The sequence below is a fragment of the Biomphalaria glabrata genome, chromosome 3, assembly GCF_947242115.1.
Source record: "Biomphalaria glabrata chromosome 3, xgBioGlab47.1, whole genome shotgun sequence".
Taxonomy (NCBI): domain Eukaryota; kingdom Metazoa; phylum Mollusca; class Gastropoda; family Planorbidae; genus Biomphalaria; species Biomphalaria glabrata.
This window is the reverse complement of record NC_074713.1, coordinates 26,977,444-27,001,211: the sequence shown is the minus strand read 5'-3', so window position 1 is coordinate 27,001,211 and position 23,768 is coordinate 26,977,444. Positions and strand designations below refer to the sequence as shown.

General features: G+C 38.0%; 1 protein-coding gene across 3 annotated transcripts in view; it reads right to left on the bottom strand.

Moving 5' to 3' along the window:
* LOC106056956 (homeobox protein Meis1-like) overlaps positions 1–22,662 on the bottom strand; it is a 336,165-nt gene extending 313,503 nt beyond the window's left edge. For 2 of the 3 annotated variants that reach the window (XM_056024287.1, XM_056024293.1), the window contains exon 1: positions 19,268–19,631. The gene's annotated coding sequence lies outside the window, so the exon portion shown is untranslated. Of the gene's footprint in view, positions 1–19,267; positions 19,632–22,434 lie in introns of those variants that run through there. The other variant, XM_056024290.1, reaches the window with a different exon arrangement.
* Positions 22,663–23,768: the final 1,106 nt, after the last annotated feature.

Here is a 23,768-nt window from a genome sequence, read left to right as displayed (position 1 = left end):
ACAAAGATGTGGCATAGACGGCCACACATCATCATTGTTGATTGTTAATCACTGAAATCGCTTTAGGTCACATTATATCGCCTTCACATTTCTTAATATCGACTTGTCGTGCTCGAGTCCCCCCCCCCTGACTTTTACTTGCATTTATGGAAACGAGCTTCACACTCGTTCAAGTTGACTTGATTCCTAACAGTTCCATGGATTTATGAGAGAACGGTTAGTCTGTGTATTGGCCACACATCATCCTTCTTAACCTTTAACCCCTGAACTATATTGGTCACGAAGGGATTTCTTTTTGTTTTCCTCCAGTGACTTCATCACGTGAGAGTGCCCAACACTAACATCCGATGCACACATTATTTCAACGCGATAAATTATGACAATGGCATCCCCATGGTAACACAGCTGGAACTAAATTGAAATGACGTCATAAATCTGTAAGCGTATGATAAAATAACAACAGGTAGACACCAGGTAGACAACAGGTTGATGTTGGTCTGTTGTACTTGTTGTTGACTTTGTTGTGGTTTCGGAACAAGTTTGAAAACTTAAATTTACGATGACGTGTCCCACAGTGTCTGTGCAAGTGTGTGTCTCTGAGAGAGTGTGTCTCTGTCTGAGAGTATGGGTATGATTGCTGAGATAAGTGTAACGATGACACGTACGTAAATAAACGTGGGACAGATGGAGAATAACGGGGGAAGGGGGGGGGGGACAAGAAGGAGAACCATTCAGCTGCTGGCATGAGTATCCTTATTACGTGCAGTGAGACCTGCCACTGCGCTCACATTGAGGCGACGCAAGCCATATGGATCCTGCGCCGGACAACAAAAAGTAACAACATTGGTCAAAGAACATAATAACAAGTTTTCAGCTTTATATTTGGTTGATGTTGTAACAACATGTTACCCAAGATTTTGGCTTGGCACGTGACGGGGGCTATACAATGACTCTAATTTATGAGACTCGTGTTTGGGGATGAGTTTTGTGTTCTATATACTGTACACAGTTTACTGAATGCATTGAATTAGAGCTCTATGGCTACAGCAAGGATTACTTACTATTGTTATCTTTGATCTCCATTACTTTTGAAATCTCTGGCGGCCATTTTGTAAACCAAAATAATGTTGTTAGAGAATGAAAAAATCCATTCACCGTGTGTATATGTGTGTGTATGGGTGTGTATATGTGTGTGTATGGGTGTGTGTATGTGTGTGTATGTGTGCGTATGGGTGTGTATATGTGTGTGTATGTGTGCAGTATTTAAATATAACGTCAACCCATTAGCCTCTTGTTTTGTTATTCATCAGGTCCGAAGCATTTTTTTATCGAACTAACTTGGTTGAACCAGTGTGTCTTTTTAAAGCTACTGTCTTTCCAAACACTTTTTTGTCTTAAAAAAAATATCTGATGATACACTCACAAGCTACAGTAGACTTTGCAGTTCAGAACCCCAAATTCCTGGCTCAAAAAAGCCTCACCAGACTTTACACAGGGACACAGAAACCTGGGTGTCAGAAGTGGTCATTATCCGAGCAACAAACGTATCCTATAATCGGCAGAAATTCGTTTGAAAAACAAAAGATAATCACACGCATTCAAGTGTTAATTTAGTTTGGCATGCCAGGTAAAGACTTTGACTCAATGATGGGTTTATTTCTAAGTGATTCAAGCAAATCGACCCATGCGCTAACAGAGAAGAAGGAACTTTGTCCGAAGTTTTCCTAGAATATGGAATAAGAAATATATGCACGCACACACAAATGTTTATATGTATATAAATATATACTAATTACACACACACACACACACACATACATCGCCTCCTTCAGTCAATATGTAAATATTGAGGGTCTCATATACAAATGTAGATAGTACAGTCGATACTGATGCTCATTAACTAGATGAGAAACAAAGAGATGATCTTACAGTGTGCTTTTGGAAACCAGAAGTAAAAAAAAAAACAAAAAAAAGATTACATAGAAACAAATGTCTCTTTACACGGGAACACATTCACAACAGTGGCTACCTCTAGAAAACTTGAGTACCTTTAGTTTTGGTTATTGTCCAGCTGTCCATTAGAGCTATTTATAGTTTAAGGACAAATCCTTTTTTTTTGTTTTTTTTTTTTAAATTCACGAAGGGAGAGAACTGACTAGGTGACGCTTGATGCAATATTCATCCAGAACTGATGATTCCTAGATGGCTCAATTAATTATCCGCTCGCTTGAGAGCCATCTATCATCCCGTCCCATGATGCTCTGCTTCAGGGTTGTTTTTTTTCTCTTTTATTTTTTGTATTATGTGTTTCCTTACACTCATTTTTTGTCTGTATGTTTTTGTGTGTGGATATGTGTGTGAGTGTATGTGTGGATATGTGTGTGAGTGTATGTGTGTGAGTGTGTGTAAGCACTCACGACCGCTTCCTTGTATGTTGACATGAAACCTGCGAGCTGGGTGTTCCACGGCAGAGAAAGATGCACTGGAGAGACCGAGGACAGCTTGGTGAAAACTCGTTTCACCATGACAACACCAAACATCTAGCTTAGGGGGAAATAACAACACACACACACACACACACAAAACACACACACACAAACTCACACACTCGCACAGGGTAATAAAAGAATCGTGTACAAAAAGTAAATGGGAGTAGAAAAGATCTTCGACAAACGGCGAGTGCAGAGTTCTGGCCAGACACAACGGTACTGGGACCTCAGTTGGTAAAGTGCTTTAGCAAGGCAGCCCGGATCTAGGACATCAGTTACTAGAGTGTTCTGGCCAGGCATCCAGGCACTGGGACATTAGTTAGTACAGTGTTTTGGCCAGGTATCCAGGCACTGGGACATTAGTTAGTACAGTGTTTTGGCCAAGCACAACCGCATAGGAACATCAGTTAATACAGTGTTCTGACCAGGCAGGTGATACTGCTAATGCCTATTGCAACATTCTGTAGACTTTATTGACAATTGAACGGGTAGATGTACAGATCTTATATTCACGTCTTTACCAAACGATGAAATGTCAGCAGAGAAATCATTGCAAGCTTTGGGGGCAGTAATGTTAGCTCAACATGTAGTTTTGTATCGCAAATCTTTGATAACTTGAAAACATGATGAGTACTAACAGTTTTCATTTGATTAATAGCCCATCTTTCTCTCTCTCTCTGTCCTGCCGTCACATCTTCAACTTCAACTTTCAAAAAACAAAAAAACAACGTCCTTCCAGCCCTGGTGTCCTCTCAGCCGCCACCCTTCATCTCCTCAGCACTCGTGGAGTCATCACTCTCCTCTAATATCTGTCCAATTAAAAGCGGAACATTTCTCCTTCTCTCGCTTTCACATGGAGAATAATTGGAGAAGGGGAGGTGGCTGGCATAGGCGATGTTTGAGGGGGGCTGGGGGCTGGGAGATAACTGTTGTTATTGGCTAGGAGAGAGAACAATTTGTAATATTTGTTTCACGGGGAGGGGGGGGGGTCATTAGGAATTAAAACGATGACAAAAATACTTGCAGTAAACGGGTGAGGGGCAGAGGGAGGGGGTGCCAAAATTTCTCGAGTTGGGGCTCCCCGAGTTGACTGCGAAGACAGTGGAGCACTTTTCTTTTTTTACTCTATGCGGCCGGGGGGGGGGAGGATTGTAGTACTTGACTCTTTCATAAGATCTGGTGACAAAATGTCCGGCTGTCAGAAGGAAAGAAGCAACGTTTGTGAGAGGTTTGCGGGGGGGGGGGGGGAGAGAATGGGGGCTTGGAAATGTCGGGGTGGTGATAATACAAGATTTCTAAAATGTCAGAAATCTCACATTGAGGTGTCGCTAAAATATGGAGGGCTTCACACGATGGAGAACTGGCACCGTTTTAATTGTTGCCTATAAATTGTTATTATCATTATTATTTTACATTTCATTTTAATATAAAAAAGAAACAAACCCTTACACAAGGAAGTAAATGTGTCTGTTTTTATCTGAAATGATCTACATCTAGATAGAATTTATTTTAGTCCAACTTGTATTTCAAATGCCAATGTGACATCTTACTAATTTCAATTCCATTGGTCCAGACATTGATATCATATACATATCTGTCCTACCGACAAAATAGGATATTTGGCATTCTATTTTCTATTTCCTGCCTCGCCCAGCCATCACTGTACAGAACGACTAATGTTTCTTCGGACGAAGTAGGAGATGCCAACTAAAGGAATTGTAAAACCAACTAAATTAGTCGGAAAGATCTTTATATGAGCCAGTAGCCTGGTCTTGTGTTTACAAAGCCTAAGTTTTCTTTTTGACCTATAGATGATGTTAAAGGTCATCTGTTTCTGTGGCCCATTGTTGAGAAGAGTGTCATATGACCAGCACAACGACAAACCGCCTTTACTTTTCCCCAACTAATGTCAGGTGGAGGCGCGGTGGCTAAGAGGTAAAGCGCTTGGCTTCCAAAACGGGGGTCCACGGTTCGAACCCTGGTGAAGACTGACATTTTTATTTTCGGGATCCTTGGGCGCCTCTGAGTCCACCCAGCTCTAAGGATACCTGGCATTAGTTGGGGAAAAGTAAAGGCGGATGGTCGTTGTGCTGGCCACATGACACCCTCTTTAACCATAGGCCACAGAATCAGTTGACTTTAACAAACATCATCTTTCGTATAAAGGGGGACAATGTCTGGTAGTCCTTAGAGTTGAGCGGACTCACAACGATCCCGAAATTAAAAATCCCAGTCTTCATCAGGATTCGAACCCAGGACCCCTGTTTCAGGGTCAGCCACCTTGCCTCTTAAAAAGAAAATCCCAGTCTTCACCGATATTCGAAATCAGGACTCCAGGTTTGGAAGCCAAACGCTTAAAACATCTCAACCCCCGCGATCCCCGCAATTGTAATTGTGCTGTGGACATTGTTTTCTGATTGTATTTTGTATGAAAAATGGAAGAATGGAATAAAATGTAAAAGTAACAAATTATCTGAACAATCACCTTTCTTCTAAGTGAGCCACAGTTGGTCAAAGAGTCTTTAGCTAGCTGAAAACATCAGGGATTCTAAAGAATGTACTACCTTGACTAACAAAAGCAAAACATTCTGTACACTATTCTACTTTTAAACCTCCAGTGCTATATACAATGTCTTACTTGGCCAGTAACATAGAGATCTTGGTTGTCAACACCTTGTTCAATCGATAACCAACCAAACAAGCTCCACCCCAAAGTGTTTCCCTCTGTCCCGCCAGACGTTGTATCTAGATCGAGGCTTACACATGAGGCCAGAGTGTCTTGGAGCGAGTCGTTAATAGAAGAAGTAGTCCAACGATTGAAATGAGCAATTAATTAGAATCATGTTTGTGTGTGAGTAGCTAGAAATTCCTATTGATAACAAGATGTACATACGAACGTATTGTCCTGAAGTATTTAGGGTTTAAAACAAATAACATTTTTAAAAAAGCTTTTTTTTTAATTATCAATTCCTCGTTTATAAATTTGATGGTAATCTGATAGTTTCTCAGTCCACACGGCTCTTGTCATGCTTCAATAGAGCAAGAAGTCTTCTCAGTGTGTCTGCACAGTTAAGTTCCTCTATTAACAATCCATCGACTGATTCCTACATAAGACGTTACGCAAAATGTTGATGTTCGTCTATTGAGTTTCTGAACACAAAGACACATTTGGGTCGGGTGGCGGAAATTCCCGCTGAAAGAGCGTTTAAAATAGCCAAAATTTAATTTTTAGATGATTGTATTTTGAAAATTATAACAGTCAAGCTTGAGTTTTCCATGTGTGGCTAATTAGCTAGCATTTATTTTTCCAAAGATACACATAGTTTTCGAATTTCAAGTAAAATTGTTAGAGACTTTTTCTTTCGAAAGTCCGTACAGAGACCAGGTTTCAGTTTCAACCCATGAAGAGTGTGGGGGATCATGTCTGCATGTGGGATGTTTCTAAACGTCAACGAAGGCAATGACAGCTAACATTGTGACCTTGGTAAGATAGAAAGTTAGGGTCACTTTCTGCGAACGTCCAGTGGAAGTGCTCAATTAATCTTGACGGAAACTCGGACATACTAAGGACTGCGTCAAGAAGTTTTAGGAGAGTCAGAATCTTGGCGTGTAAGATTAAGGCGCCAGTGTAGAGGAAAAAACAACGTTTGAGCTCTGGGGTCTTGACCAGGACTGTTGTAGCAAGGCTGCAGTGGTGCACTGGTCACTAAGTACCCCACCATAAAGATGTGGCTAATTTATGTGCACTAGCACCTAGTTCTACAGTAAGCGTGTAACTGAACTGAAAAACCTAAACACTGAAAGGAGACAGTACTAGCAGTTTTGCGATATATGTCATCCACATTTATTTTTGGATTAAGTTTGAAAATGGAAAAGTAAGAGTATTCTCAGTCATCAGGTGACTGCAGACGCTGGCATCGGGCCCTACACAACTGTGATAGCTACATGGATGGCTGTCTGGTCGTGCGGTCTGCGCTCTGGACTGGCGTTCGGGCATCTCGATGGCCCCGGGTTCATATCCTGTCCGCTGCCCTCCCCCGTCCCCCGTTTGGGCTAGGAAGTAGATTATCTTAACTTTGAAGAAACAACCTAAACATCTAAACCATTTTACAAACATTCTCTAGGGCTCAACGGATTGTGACAATATACTCTCCGATGTCCATCATGTATACCACACTTGGTCTCAGGCCTTTTTCATCTACAGTAGAATAGTTTCACTTGATAACAGGTTGCGCTCTCAATCCGATGATAACAGCAGAGAGCTAAGATAAGATAAGAGGAAATCTTGCAGAAAAGAAAAATTGATATAAAGTTCAGGATTTCACGTTGTCTCTGAGCCAGACTTTGGACGTAGCGCCCTCAAAGATAAGGCGAGGATCTGGAGGGAAATGCCAGATGGTTTTGACCCCCAAAAGGCTCATGTTTGTGATTGATGGCTTTCTAATGACCAGGCCGGGAGGACGCGCTGGGCCCGCCATTGTGTGTCGTCATCAGCGGTGTCAAGCCGGCCACTTTTCACCGTAACAAGGCCTTGACACGGCCATTTGCACCTCTTAAGACGTTGGCAAGACTTTTTTTTTTCATGTTGATGTCCGCCATTGTTTCTTTTGGCTTTAAGAAGCTCAGAGAGGGCGGCTATGTCCGCGCAACTCTTGATTTTTGTTTCGCTTCCGTTGAGGGTCCGGAATTTTAAAGAAGAAACGATGACCATGTAAATTAAGTCTGGGGTTTGAGTGACGTACTGAGGAGGTAGGGGCGGGAATGTTTCTGGCTCTAGTGGTCCGGCACTGATGACCCTTGACAGAAACCTGTCTCCTTGGTCAATCAAAATCGCTTCAGTGTCTCAATGTTGCCCCCACAAATTAGCTCAAGGAAAGTAAAAGGTAAGGGAGACAGAGAGAGAGAGAGTAAGAGAGAGCGAGAGAGAAAGAGAGAGAAGGACAGAGAGAGAGAGAGAGAGAGAAAGAGAGTGAGAGAATTAATGTATAAAATCATAGAAATTAATACCAGTGTATTTAAAACTACATGTCAAGAAAAACAAATCTTTGACGTAATTTTAGGTTTAAAAAAAATAAATAATAAAATTACAATACAAATGACCTAAGATTGCTAATTACTCTGTAAACATAATTGCTTCGATCTCTAGACAACTGAGAACAAATCCTGTTGGTATAATCTTTAGTTAGACAAAAGGGTTAAATCATGAATCAAGTGAAAGGGAAGAGATGGCGTTATAAGACTTTCTTACTTTTAGATAGACAGGCAGACAGACAGACAGACAGACAGACAGACAGACAGATAGATAGATAGATAGATATATAGATAGATAGATAAATAGATAGATAAATAGATAGACAGACAGACAGATAGATAGATAGATAGATAGATAGATAGATAGATAGATAGATAGATAGATAGATAGATAGATAGATAGATAGATTGACAGATAGATAAATAGATAGATAGATAGATAGATAGATAGATAGAAAAATAAATAGATAGATAGATAGAAAGATAAATAGATAGATAGATAGATAGATAGATAGATAGATAGATAGATAGATAGTCTAGGAACATTGCATGTTTAGTTCCACAAATAACCGAAGACCAAAGGTCAGAGGTCATCCTGTGGTGACCAAGTGGAAGTCTTTCTTTGACACTTAGCCGATTAGCAGTTGTATGAGTCCCTTTGCTTTTATAATACCATCTTTTACTTTCTCTCCCCCCCCCCCATCATCTCTCTATCTCTCTTTCTCTTACTTCCTTTCTCTTACTTTCATTCGCTCACTATCTCCGTATTTCATGTTCTCTTTCACTGTCGGTCGGTCTTTCTCTCTTTCTATAAAAGTTATATTTTCCAATCTTTTTCTTTCTCTACTCTTTCTCTCTCATTGTTCTTATATCTACCACCATCTTTCTCTTTTCTCTTCCAATGGATTACCTTCTCTCTCTTCACACTCTTTGTCTCCTTCCATACACTCCCCCCCTCCTCCACTATCTCCATCTCTTCGATTTTCTTTTGTTCACCTCGCGGCTCCGTTGCTATAGGACGCTTAAGTTAAGAACCTTGTGACAAGGAGGAACTAGTCGATAAACTTACGGGATTTCTGTGACAAGGAGGAACTAGTCGATAAACTTACGGGATTTCTGATTCCCTGACAGATAAATGACAGAGGGACGTTGTCCGCACAGCTGAACCCCATGTCAGGCCTGACATTTATGACAGGACATCTAGCCAGTAATTAAGGTAAATAGGCAAATGAAGGGGAAATAACAAGAAGAGTTTTTTTTTTAGTTAATTCCCCTGTCGAGTCACTAATCGAACACCTAGTAAGTGAACTTTGAAAAGAGTTCTAGAATCAAGACCACAATTTTGGACTGTAATCATCGGACTATACTGAGCTGAAAGAAAATCAGTAGTTAGAGTGAAATGTTGTATGATGACTTACAGATTTATCATTTTGTTCCACTCCCAAGTCTAATCTATTTCTTGGAGAGTTCCATCTAGGGCAGATAGCTCAAGAAATATCTAGCTTTATTGTATGAATGGTTTGATCAACTCTGTATTTTGATAAGTGTATACACATTTTGTGCACTTTTGGTATTGTAATTAATTTACAGGCTCTTGAGTTTGCAGTATAAAGTATTTTTTTTAAATTATTTAATGAAATAACAGTAAAAATGGGTTCTCAATATAACGACTTTCTATTTTGTTTATATTGCTACACTCCTCAATAGGTTTCCTTGTATAATTTCAATAGTTCCCCATATAGCTTTCTCTTTGTTATTTTATTGTATTGCTTGAAATATGTAAACAGGAACTTGATAATCAAAGTAGAAACAAAGAGAAGATTACTGAGTTACTTTGTTTTTCTGCAACCATGAATTCTTTATAGACATTTCTCTTGAGATTCTAATTAATAAGCGCGCGCACACCCACCCACACACACACACACACACACACACACCCACACACACACAGAGAGAGAGAGAGAGAGAGAGAGAGAGAGCAACCTAAGATAACGCGAAGTATAGATTCCTATGTAGACTTTAATAGACACTGACACACGTCACTGTGAAATTCTTCCCATATCTGACACCATACATATTCAGATGTTACGAAACTGTCGAGTCTTTTCATGATGGTATCGACATTTTGCGATCTCTGTGCGGTACCGAAAGAGGTCACGTGTGGCGTTCGGAATTTGGAATGAAGAGTAACAGTTCCGTTTCAGACCTTGCGATCTACAGGGCAGAAAATGTTAAGGTCATCTGTTTCTTTGGCTCACGGTTGACGAGCAGGATGTCATGTGACCAGCACATTGACCAACCCTCTTTACTTTCCCCAACTTAAGTCAGGTACCCAATTAAAATTGGGTGGACTACAAAAGTTTCTCTTTCAGACCTTGTGGTCTATAGGGCAGATGATGTAAAGGCCATCTGTTTCTATGACCTACAGTTAAAGAGGGTGTCATGTGGCCAGCACAACGGCCAACAACTTTTACTTTTCCCCAACTAATGTCAGGTACCCATTAGAGCTGGGTGGACTCAGAGGTGCCCAAAGGTCCCGAAATTAAGAATCCCAGTCTTCACCGAGATTCAAACCCAGGACCCCCGGTTCGTAAGCCAAGCGCTTTACAGCTCAGCCACCGCGCCGCATGAACTACGGGGAGTCTTAATTATAAAATCCCGAAATTCAAAATCCCAGTCTTCACCGAGATTCAAACCCAGGACTCCAGGTTCGGAAGTGAAGCGATAACAACTCGGCCACCTGGATTGATGAGCATTAAGTTTCGAAATTGATTTTTACCACATAAAAAAATGCATTATAATTGAAAGCGGACACTTTAGATGAGGCCTAGAGCTTTTTGTTCTATTGTAATTGCATTCTGTATAAGTCTTATCAAATATAACATTGTTTCCATATACACCTTTCATAAATGGCATTCGTTTTATAATGTTGTATATCTTTGAACTTTGACAATTTTATCACAAAGAAAACAAACTTGTTATATGTGTAAGTAATAAATCATAGGAGATCTGATTTGTGTGTTAGAAGCTGATATCAGAGATGGTAGAGATGGTAGTCAGATGGTAGTCAGATGGTAGTCAGGTTTGGTCAGAAATTCTGTAAGACAGTTTAAATTTATGGCGTGAAGTATTAGATTCCACATTGAATTCACCACGTGATCTGCAGTGGAAAGAAGCGTGTTGGAGTCTCTGTGGATGTGTTTGTGTCTTTGTAGAACTGTTTGTGTCTCTTTGGCTGCGTGTTTGTGTCTTTGTAGATGTGTCGGTGTCTGTGTGTGTGTGTGTTGGTGTTTATGTAGATTGTTTATGTAGATGAGTGTTGGTGTTTATGTACATGAGTGTTGATGTTTATGTAGATGAGTGTTGGTGTTTACGTAGATGAGTGTTGGTGTTTATGTAGATGAGTGTTGGTGTTTATGTAGAAGAGTGTTGATGTTTATGTAGATGTGTGTTGATGTTTATGTAGATGTGTGTTGATGTTTATGTAGATGAGTGTTGATGTTTATGTAGATGTGTGTTGATGTTTATGTAGATGAGTGTTGATGTTTATGTAGATGAGTGTTGATGTTTATGTAGATGTGTGTTGATGTTTATGTAGATGAGTGTTGATGTTTATGTAGATGTGTGTTGATGTTTATGTAGATGTGTGTTGATGTTTATGTAGATGTGTGTTGATGTTTATGTAGATGAGTGTTGGTGTTTATGTAGATGAGTGTTGATGTTTATGTAGATGTGTGTTGATGTTTATGTAGATGTGTGTTGGTGTTTATGTAGATGTGTGTTGATGTTTATGTAGATGAGTGTTGATGTTTATGTAGATGTGTGTTGATGTTTATGTAGATGAGTGTTGGTGTTTATGTAGATGAGTGTTGGTGTTTATGTAGATGTGTGTTGATGTTTATGTAGATGAGTGTTGATGTTTATGTAGATGTGTGTTGATGTTTATGTAGATGCGTGTTCGTGTTTATGTAGATGAGTGTTGGTGTTTATGTAGATGAGTGTTGGTGTTTATGTAGATGTGTGTTGATGTTTATGTAGATGAGTGTTGATGTTTATGTAGATGTGTGTTGATGTTTATGTAGATGAGTGTTGGTGTTTATGTAGATGAGTGTTGGTGTTTATGTAGATGAGTGTTGGTGTTTATGTAGATGAGTGTTGGTGTTTATGTAGATGTGTGTTGATGTTTATGTAGATGAGTGTTGGTGTTTATGTAGATGAGTGTTGGTGTTTATGTAGATGTGTTTTGGTGTCTCTGAATGTTTTTCAGTCTTTATGAACGTGTCTCTTGAGTGAGTTTTGAGTGTATGTTTGTGTGTGTGTGTGGGTGTGTGTGTGTGTTTATGTTAAGGTGTGCTCCTTTTTGTCTTTGTGTTTATTGTGTGTCTTTATCTTTCTTTTGTGTGTCTATGTTGCGGCGTGTTTCTACTTTATCATTTATAAATGTGTTTTTATCCTAACATGACGTATAACTTATCGTGTAATTTTGATTCTTTTACTTTTCTTTTCCGCCACGCCCCTCAGACCACGTGATACCATCAGTTACTTACAAGACACGCCCAGAACGGTATCGATCTGGAGCTCGCAAGGGACGAATGAGATGACGGATTGAGGGTTTATTTATGGGAGGAAGAGAGAAGCGGGGTAGGAGGGGGGGGTTGACTTCTGGCCATGGTTTTTAACAACGTCGGTGGTAGGGATGGTTCTCGTGACTGGCTGGGGATTGATTGGGGGGGCTAGTGATCTAGTTCTGGTGTCTAGCCCTGCCAGATCTGTAATAGTGGTTTTAGTGACTATTTGTTGTAGAGAATCGATTGTAGATTGTGTTAGATTGTAGATTGTATGTTAGATTGTAGATTGTGTTAGATTGTAGATTGTATGTTAGATTGAAAGTTGTATGGCAGACAAACTGGTACACTCTCTAGGCTAGTGGTCACTGTATTGACCATTAAATATGATACAGACAGTCAAATGCAAGGCATCACTCTAGATATAAAAGTCTGAATTGCAGAAAGTGTACTATGATGTAAATTGGTTCTCTAATCCTTACATAAAATCAAGACAACCTATCAGACTTTTGTTTTCTTCAAATTTTTAAGTATTTTGTGACTGATGACTGCACGGAGTCATGATGTCATTTACAAAATCTTTTGGTTTAGAGTAGACCACGTGATACCATCAGTAAAACTGCTAAGTAAAATTGAGAACTTTTTTTGTGTGTTTATTTTGAACATGCTCTGTGGCCAAAGGAAATATTTCTGGTCACGTGTCACTAAGAATCTCTTCCCGAATAGCAATATGGAAACAAACTAAAACTAAATGTTCTCAAAAGTCATTTGGTCCATACTAATACTTAACACATTCCTAGCAAGAGCAACACACACACATACACACACAAATGCACGTCATCACACACACACACACACATATAATAGAAATACCTAATTTAATGAGACCTAAACCCTTAGGCAGGGGCGGACTGGGTGTCAAAATCGGCCGGGGCATTTCTATAAAATTCGGCCCACAAATTCTCTATCATGTGATGTGCATCCATTTCTAGGTGTGTGGGACCTTAAAAATCAATGTTAAGTTTGATAATGTATCGATATGCATGCATACAGTGAACTCTATATCTTAATAAGCAATATAGCGTCTTTTTAAATCAGCAATTATGTAGGCCCTAAAAAGATGAAGCCTACTAGTAGCACTTTCTACATTCTACATTTTATTTTCGGAAAATGTGTTTGATTAAAAGAGTATTACACTGTAATGTCTGTGAAAGTTTTGTTTAAACACGACGCTCAGAGGGCCTTTTATACAAATAATAATAATAACATAATACGAATATTATAAAACCTTTAACAACTTGATATGTGCCATAGTGACTTCGATCAGGCCCTTTCGGTGGCCCTACCGGCCCATTTGGGTACCGGCCCACCGGGCATTGGTCCAAATGCACATATAGCCAGTCCGCCCCTGCCCTTAGGGATGACATAATGCAATCCTCTTTATTTCTTTTGCTACTATAGTTTTACAAAGCTTCCATCAGCTCGCTCTGAGTTGGCATCTTGTTGCTCTCACCTTCCCACCATTCAAGTTGAAACCTTGGCTTTGTCGTTAGCATTGCATGTACATTGTTCATGACAACACTTGAATCCATCACAAATGAACAATTAATTCATCAAGTCGTCGTTATTAAATTAATTTTGTTTTATGTAGAGACAGTGGGGCTACAAAGGTAAGTGGAGATAAGTCTTGTGTAGAGAATTAGGTCGTTCGCTAAAGTTTTAAACTAACAATAGATTATAAAAACTTCTACTTCTGTAAGTACTTGGATAACTCAGTGGCTAACAAGTCGGCCTTCCACCGTGGATGCTCGAGTTCAAATTCAGACTCCAGTAATTTTACAAAGCGTCTATCAACTCTGTCTGTCTGGTCAAAAGTTTGTACACGTTATTTCTCCCACACCCAATCTTGAATCAAACTGAAATTTTGCACAATTATTTCTTTTACATAACAAAACAGGAAACAATAAAAAAAAATAAGGTTACAAAGACAGTTTGTGTGGAAACACAAACTCAAAATCGGCTCCCGAAGTGGTCCACCCAGGCAGCAAAAAAGGCAGGTTTTAATATTTTCAGAAAGAATAACTTAATGAAATTCTATCAAAAGCAAATGACAGAGAAGAATGGAGAAAGAAGGTTGACAGATACTGTGTGGTGCCCCAAAGGTCCATTAGACCAAGGCATAGGTGAAAGGGAATGTGACGTTAGATGTAAACCTGGCCTTAAATGATGTCTTATAATGAGTATCTAATTGATCTAATTGTTTTGTAAAGGGTCAATCTCTTATTCAAAGCCTCAAGAAAAAAAAAAACATTTCTGTAAAAAAAAAAGAATAAAAAAAAAATTCCTTTAGTTTTGTGTTCCATGGTGTTCATAGGCCTCTTTGGTTCACGCGATAATATGAAAAACTTCTTATTAATTGTTGTTTTTAATTATGTCCAACTTATTTGCATAATAAATGGATTTTTTTTCTCTTTTTTTTTGTACATATAGCAGTTAGTATGACATAACTTACATAACTTAGCAATACAATAATCTTAAACCATTTGCATAAATGTGCTAAAATAGTAGTAGTATAATAATAGTTCGTTTAAGTATTTTAATTTTTTTTTTAATAAATGCATTTTGAAAGCAATCCCAGTAACCTTTACACAGATACCTCCTTCTTTCCCCCCCCCCCTTCCCCTTTCTTTTCCAACTGGTCCAGACAAGTGATAAGATCATAGCACATTGAGAAAGCTAAAAGCATGAAGATGCACTAAACAATTGGTAAAAATATTTGTAATGGTACAGATTTTTTTTTGTTAGTCTAGATCTTTTACAGATTTAACTACTAGACTAATTCCTACTTACCGATAACAGACTTCGTTCAAATTAAAGGATGATATATCAGTTATTGTAAATATAGTTAAGAAGTATGATAATATGGTGTTTATGTATGTGCATATTTCAGAAATTCAAGATAAGCCAAATGAACTGAAAAAGAAAAAAGTCGCAAAAAATGTCAAAATTAAAATAAAAATGAAATTTAATTAATTTTTTTTCTTGAGAACATTGATTTTACCAGACAGACGGACAGACGGTGATCCCCTTTCAGATCTTGCAATCTGTAGGGCAGATGATTTCATCTGTTTCTGTGCCCACTTTTAACAATGGAGTCATGAGGCCATTAGAGCTGAACTCAGAGGCGCCATAAACATACCTAAATTAGAAATCACAGTCTTCACCAAGATTCAAATCCGGAACTCCGGTTCGAAAGACAAACGCTTTACCACTCAGCCACCGCGCCTAAGGACTTAATATATGCGCGGTTAAAAAACAACTTTTATTCCAAAAACAAATGAAACTTGCCTAATACCGCATTAATGAAAATCTTTTATGACCACAGTAACGCCTTCTCCAAAGTATAATTTGAATATGTAATCCTATTTAGCAAAAATAAACCACACTCTAACACGCGTAAACAAGATCAGAGAATGCTTGTCCCCACATGAATGAGCCAGCATGCTCTTCGTTAGACTATGGAAGCCATCTTGTTTTAGAGCTCTCGTGGCTGTGAAAATTAATTAACAAGTATTGAGCGTTTTCAAAATCTGTAGAAGAGCTCTTTGCTGACAATGAATGCTAGTCGCGATTTTTTTAAAAATGTGTGAAGTTTCAATGAATTATTTTAGTTACACATTCATTAAGTGAAGAAAAACGAACACGAAAATAGACTTTCAATATATTGCGATTTATGGGGGCAGATAATGTACAATTAGTCTGTCTCTGTGGATGACGGTTAACGAGGGTGTCATGTGTTAAGCGCAACGGCCAACCACCTTTACTTTCTTCAACTATTTCCAGGTACCCATTAGAGTTTGGTGGACACAGATGCGTTCTGAAAATGCCGAAATTCAAAATCCCCCCCCCCACACACACACTTTTCACACCTAATTCAGGTACCCATTAGTCCTTGTTGGATTCAGGGGCATCCTAAATATTTGAAAGTTCCAAATCATTGTCTTCACCGAAATTTAAGCTTGACACACAAGAGCTTTATCTAACAAGAGTTATGAGCTTTTATTCTAGATCTATGTATGTTCTATAGTTGAAAGATAGATGGAAAAAGGATTTTTCTAATGTATTTGATGATATTCATTACTAAAGTTTCTAGATGATCAGTGAGGATGATATTTAGTTCAATTTTCTGAGATATATAAAATCAACCCACAATACATTTAACAATCAATCCTAAGATTCAGGAACTCAAGAATTAAACAGAACAGATCATAGATTAAGAAGTTTATGTGTCACAAGAAAGAAATTAACACGCCAACAATTCTTCAGCCGCTTTCTAGAGGAATCTCAACATAAAGGTTTACTATAGGTCCAGTGTATGTGTATAGATCATTGCCTTTGAGTTTAAAGAAAAAAAAGTTTAGTATTGAACGTGACAGCGCAGATCCACTTTGACCAGCATACTTTGTCATACATACGCAAACAAATCCGCTGTCCTCACACTGGTTACTGTAAATATCTTGACCGGGCAATACTTCTCGCCCTCAAAGTGGAAACGGTCGTTAGAGGAGACGATCCAGCCAAAGAAGAAGCAAAACAGAATCCACGTTGGGGTGCTTAGGGAACGAGTTCATTGCAATGGCGGGGATGGAAGAATGTTCCCCCCCCCTCTAAAAAAAATGTCAATGTCTACACACTGTTGTGGCTAGTATCTACCGAAACAAACATATTCTCGAAAATAGTATATAACAACACCATTCCTCAAGCGGCCGTTTTTTATAGCGAGTACCTGCACGGCTGATGTGGTATAGAAAAAGAAGAAGGGGGAGTTTCCCTGTTGATTTCGGCCTTTGGTCTCGCTTTTGATTGACCTGTGATACGATCTATCGGTAATAGGGATGTTGGCTGTTTGGATCTTGTCTAGACAAAAGTTTGTTCAGACAGACGGAGAGATGCTTTAATAGGCCCAGAGTTCCAAGAGTCTTAGACTCAAATCTTAGGACAATCATAAAGTAAATAGTGTAAAGCTATTTGAGCTCTAACTGAACACTATGAGGCACTTCTAAACTTATCCAATAGAAAGTTTTGTTTTGTTCTTAGGACAACTTCATCTTGTTGTTCTTCTGATCAAGCATTTGGACAGTTTATTACAAGATAGATTTTTTAAACCCAAGTTAATTTAAACCCAAGTTAATTTAAACCCAAGTTAATTTAAACCCAAGTTAATTTAAACCCAAGTTCAACAGTGTAATATTGGAAGACATAGTTTTAAAAAACTTCCTGACATAAACTTTACGTTTACCGAGTGCGGGCTCCAGAAATTTTCTAGTGGTTTCCCGCTGTTGGTGAAAAGTCCATTAACTGCAAGTTTTTGTGTGACCCACCATTATGCTGTCTCGCCATTTTCGCCCTTCGATTTGCCGCACTTAAAATATCGCTAGCCCAAACGGTCGGTTTCAACAATTTCTGCGTAGCTAAACTTTAAAATGAATTAATTAAAAATTTCATCAAAGAAGAAAAGTATCAGATGCTATAATTTTGCAAACACAAACACAATTGATACACTAAGATTTATAAGTCTGATAACTCTTTTACAACAGGTCATGACGTCCAATAGAAATTCTTTTCTTTTTTGTCGGTAGATCTCAACGTAACGTTAGGAAGATGACAGAAGATTTTGTAGTTGCAACAAGTCAGTATGATCTTTCATGGTCGTACAATTGTTGTTTTCAATAAGTTTGCAGAGATATATGCAGCAATATGCACATAGATATAAAACATAGGAACTAAAATATTTTCCAAGCAGTTTGTGTTGGTCCGTAAGTACAACGCTCAATAGAGTCCATTAATGTTCTAGGTGTGAAACATTTTGTGTTGTTCCATCGGACCCGCATGGCCGCCCACAATTTTGTAACCCAATCTTTCTTTCTATTCAATCCCTACAAGTAACTCAATCTTTCTTTCTATTCAATCCCTACAAGTAACTCAATCTTTCTTTCTATTCAATCCCTACAAGTAACTCAATCTTTCTTTCTATTCAATTCCTACAAGTAACTCAATCTTTCTTTTTATTCAATCCCTACAAGTAACTCAATCTTTCTTTCTATTCAATCCCTACAAGTAACTCAATCTTTCTTTCTATTCAATCCCTACAAGTAACTCAATCTTTCTTTCTATTCAATCCCTACAAGTAACTCAATCTTTCTTTCTATTCAATCCCTACAAGTAACTCAATCGTCAGCTGTTTGAATTATTTAAAATGTCAATAAATTATTTTGACCATGTTTTTACATTCTCATTTCGAAACTTCGGAGATAAACTTTGTGCTACCTCCAACTCTTTAGTTACATTTCAGAAACATCACTTTATTAATTATTGGATGGCTGGTGCGCGGTCTGCGCACTGGACTGTCGTTAAGTCGTCTCTATGGTCCCGCGTTCATACCCTTCCGCTGCCATTTCCCGTCGTCCTACAGGGGATAGCGACTTGGATATAGAATATCTTCAACTCTGATACACAGCTGAATCATGTAAGACATTTTAATGTTTACAAACAATTACTGATATTTGTTTTATTTACATTCATTGTCGAGTATCCCTTAGAATTCGAGGGAAAAACACTTATTATTGTATTTTCTTACTGCTATCGGTAAAAGCACTTTTGCAATAAAAAAATTGAAATAATTGATTCTTTTTTTTAAAATGTGAACATTACTTGCGTTCAAGTCAGACTCCAATCCATCAATAGAAAAGCGACTACTCTCTAAATAAATTCTTCCGGTATACATTGGGTGGCGACTTGTCACTGTACCTTACATTTATTAGCTAATTAGCTACTATGTCAATCAATTTTTACACACTAAAGCTTTTTTTTTGTCAAACATTAATAAGTTTGGCTGAGATCATTATTTAGAAGAAACGAGCCCGGACATACCATATTGGAACTCATACCAACAAGATAACCGCAACATTTGCACTTATAGCTTTACATAGCCTGATATCTTTTGTGAATTTCTAATCTTAGTAAGTGTCTCTCTCTCTCTCTCTATTTATATATATATATATATATATATATATATATATATATATATATATATAAAAGTCTACTAATAATTTATAAAAAATCAACAACCATTATGTAACTATTGTACAACTAATTCTAGAATTATTTTTATATTTTTCTTACCGTTCTTGTTGTTCATCCAACGAGATTGAACGATCGATGAAATAATGTTATTCAAGTGGTCACTAATTGGTCATCCGTGAATTATTTTAACAGAAACACATACTGACACAATACAATAAAAATCTTTACCTTCAAATCACAATCAAATAGATCACTGTTAGATATATACTTCTACATGCAATAGCGAAACCTCAATAATTCCACAATATTTCAAAACTTTTCGGTATAAGGACAGAAAAAAAAACACACAAAATGTGCAGATTCAACAAAAAACAAAGTGGGGAGTATCACTTGTTGACCGCTGGTGATACACAGACCTAGCATACAGGAACACGAAGAACAGACGGAAGCCTGGAGTGAGCGACCTGGCTATCTAAACGGTTGCTGAGCGTGAGTGACGTCCCCTGGATAAAAAGCCAACTGTCCGCAATGCATTGACTTTAGTCGCCTCGGTAAGTTTAAGGGCTTCTGTGACTGGGGCAATACGCTAAGTGGGCTTTTGTTTGTGTGATCGTGCAGTCAAATGTTTGTTTGTTTGTTTAAGAAAGAATTTAGAGTGTGTGTGTGTTTGTGAAGTAAAAATGGAGAGCTCTTGCTAGTCAAGGCTGCAGACAATTAGCTAATGGACTGATAGCTAGGACATAAGATGTATAAGTTTAATTCAAGACACACATGTAAACAATCTTATTATACTCATGGTAAACACGTTACACATACTAAAAACTCAAAAATATCTAGGTGTAATTATAAATGAGAAATTATAATGGAATCCCAATATTGATGAAATTATTGTAAAAAAATCAAACAAAACATTAAAACATTAGGGTTTATTAAAAGAATTTTTGTACAAATCAAATGAGAGCATAAAACTAAAATGTCATTTAACCTTAGGCCAATATTAGAATATGCATCCTATGCCTGGGATTCCTCAACTTAAGAAAACATAAGGAAACTAGAACAAATAGAAAATAGAGCTGTGAGATTTATAACAAACAAATATTCTCATTTGACTAGAGTAACACCTTTAGTTCAATCACTAAATCTAGAGACAGTAGAATAACAGTAAAGTAACAAAAATGCATCCAACACTGAACCATAATTTACAAAACGATAAACAAAACCTAATAAATGCTCAGAAAGAAACAAAGATAGAATCACATTTCTTATTCCATACACTTGAACAAATTCGTACAAGTGCGCCTTCTTCTCTAGTGCCATTAGAGAATGGAATGGGTTGCCTGAATCAGCCAGTAAAACCAACGACTTAGCAGTAACTGATTAACATGCATGACTAGATTGACACATGAAATGCTATTTTTGAAGTAACGTCAGTAATGTATAAGAAAAGATGTCTGACTAAACTATTTAGATGTAGACAAGCAAGAAGAAATTGTGTTGTACATTACCCGAAGAAATAGAACCAGAAAGACGTGAATTGTATCATTTGCACAAAGCTTCCATCAACTCTGTCTGTCTGGTAAAAAGTTTGTTCAGGTTATTTCTCCCACACCCAATTTGGAATCAAGCTGAAATTTGGCACAATTATTTCTTTAAAAAAAACAATTAGTGTTAAGTATTTAAATTAATTATTTATACATTGTAGAGAGACTAACAATAGATAACTATAAAACCATTTTTTTTCACAAGCTTTTCCCTGGCAAAGTGGTTAGTGTGTTGACCGGAGGCTGCCTTGAGTTCGAATACAAGTCGTTCAACATTTTATTTGGAAAGATTTAGTTTTATGTGTGGAGTTCTTTTATAGAGACAAGCTTTGTTATTTAAAAAGGATTATTTAAAATACTTTCTTCAGAGAAATAAGATAAAGGTTTCATGTTTTGTTCCGTTCGTTTTTTTCCTTCCAAAACTATGGAAACGTTACGAAAACAGTGAACATTGATTTCTCTACAAAGAAACAAAACAAATTCAACAACACAAATTACACTATGGTAAAGTTCGTTGTGATTACCGTTCTTTAATATTTTGTACAGGTTTCTGTTGAGTTTCTGCATGTGAGGATTAGATTTAAAATCTTGATTGGAAACTGAAGTAAACTATGTAAAAAGAAAAACATCACAACATCACAACATCACAACATCAATACTGTTGTCAATACCATGATCAATATTGACAAGCATCATTTCACATTACAACATTAACAATAGTGTTACAATTAGTGACAAATGTAACAACAATATCAGCATCGAAAGTGAAACATTAAAAGTAAGACATCATCAGTAACAACAACAATTTCAACAGATTCTCATGAATGTTACAAAGTAATCTTGTAAAAAAAGAAATTGCTTAGAGAAAAGTTTTACTAACAATGTTGATGGCTTGTGATGTTGAGTGTTTCAATTTTATGAGCAAACATCAAAGATGATGACAACAGAAGCCTGCCAACAAGAAGAAAAGGACAGTCCTCGCTCAGGGTGAGACCATCAGGATATTTGAGGACAGAGGGTCAAGAAGGAACTTGGTCAGTCTACAAAAAAAAAACTTTGATCTAAATGGCTAGTTCTAACGGTCAATTTTAAACCTAACTCTTCACTCTTGGTGATTTATTATACACATTTAGGTTCCCCCTTTTTTGAAGGGCATTCAAATAGAAAAAAAAATGAAAAGAAGGGCAAACAGAAAGATACAAAGTGACAGAGAGAGAGACAGAGAGAGAGAGACAGAGAGAGAGAGACAGAGAGAGAGAGACAGAGAGAGAGAGAGACAGAGAGAGAGAGACAGAGAGAGAGAGACAGAGAGAGAGAGACAGAGAGAGAGAGACAGAGAGAGAGAGACAGAGAGAGAGACAGAGAGAGAGACAGAGAGAGAGAGAGAGACAGAGAGAGAGAGAGAGAGAGACAGAGAGAGAGAGAGAGAGAGAGAGAGAGAGACAGAGAGAGAGAGACAGAGAGAGAGAGAGAGAGGTTAAAAATAATAACTCCTATCAATGGTCAAAACTCTCACTTATTACCACGTCTTGTACGTAACTACCGGACAATGGCAACTGGAAAACTCATACACATTCCTATGTAAGAGACACCCAGACCAGCCTGAACCTGCCCTCACGCCTTTCGCCTTCACCCCCCCCCCCCCTCAAGGACACAGTTTAAAAAATAAAAATAAATATGAACAACTTTCAAGGTGTGCATGACAAATAAAATGTGTTTACTCACAAGCTAATGATGAGACACCGTTCACGTTGGTACAAATCCAAGCAACATACGGGCAATGAAAAAGTTTATACGGGAGGGATTTCTTAAATCCAAAACATGTTTTTTTTTTGTTTTTTTTTTTATAAATAACTCACGTCATCAATGCTATTAGGGCCCTCTCCCATCACTGGAAGCCACAGAATGTAACCAATATTTTGAGGCCCCTTTTACTTTTGTTCGCTCCAGATCTCAAAGAAGCGGAAACAGAAGGGAGGTAAAGGAAGGTTTGGTCGTCTCTTAACTTCTTCTCTCACTTGTTTACCTCCCTTGTTTTTTTTTTTTTTTTTTATATAATGGTTCTTTCAATTTAAAACAAAAAGAAGTGAAAAAGTCCCAATGTGTTGGGTGTATGTACGTGTTCAGGACAAGGGGAGAGTATAGGGAACAAGAGGGGGAAAGGGGGCGCCAGGAGGCTGTAAGTTGTATTTAGAGATCCCTGCAATTGGTTATAAATCTCTTCAAACCGAGGCCAAATGTCTACGCGATAGCCAAAGTAGAATGAGAAGAACCAAAGGTTAGGTAGACCCCCCCCCCTTCCTCCTCTCTCACAGATCTCTTCCCTAGGGAGAAAGCCGTCTTGAAACAGAAACAATGGGAGAGAGAGAGAGAAAGAGAGGGAGAAAGGGGGGGGGTGTCTGTTTAACAAGGTGGCGGTATCCGATAGGACGTTCTCAACGACAGGACAAGTCTAACATAGGTTTTCTATATTGTTTTTTGTTTAGTTTTTTTTTTTTTTGGGGGGGGGGGGGAGGGGGTCACCTTAACGACTATTTAATGATTTCAATCTAGAAGAATCTTGCAACATAGACTCCAAAGAAATTGGAAAGAACAAGACGCTAAACAGAGTAGCTGCCCCTCATTCGGTCACCTTCTCTTATCCATATGATCAAGGGCTACTGGTGGCGTTATGTAGCGCCCCTTAAAAATAGGAACAGCGAACCAAAAGCTTTGTTTTACTTTCAATTGAACAGATGAAATGATTACCTTGACACCCCCCCCCCCCCCAACTACGTTACCTCCCTTTGATTCCCATTGAAGAGTACCAAAATGCATCTATTAACACCAACCTAAATACTTTTCCCTGTTTCAAAATAGATCACGTCGACCCCAACTGCGCGTTTCGTGTGTTTTTTTTAGCCAATAATCAGATAAATCTCAAATATTGTCAACATAATCATGTAGATAGAATGTTATAGACTTGTACAAAAAGTGTATAGAGTAATTGTCATTGACTTGTACAAAAAAAGTCTAGAGAATGTCATAAATTTGTACAAAAAGTGTCTAGAGAGAATTTC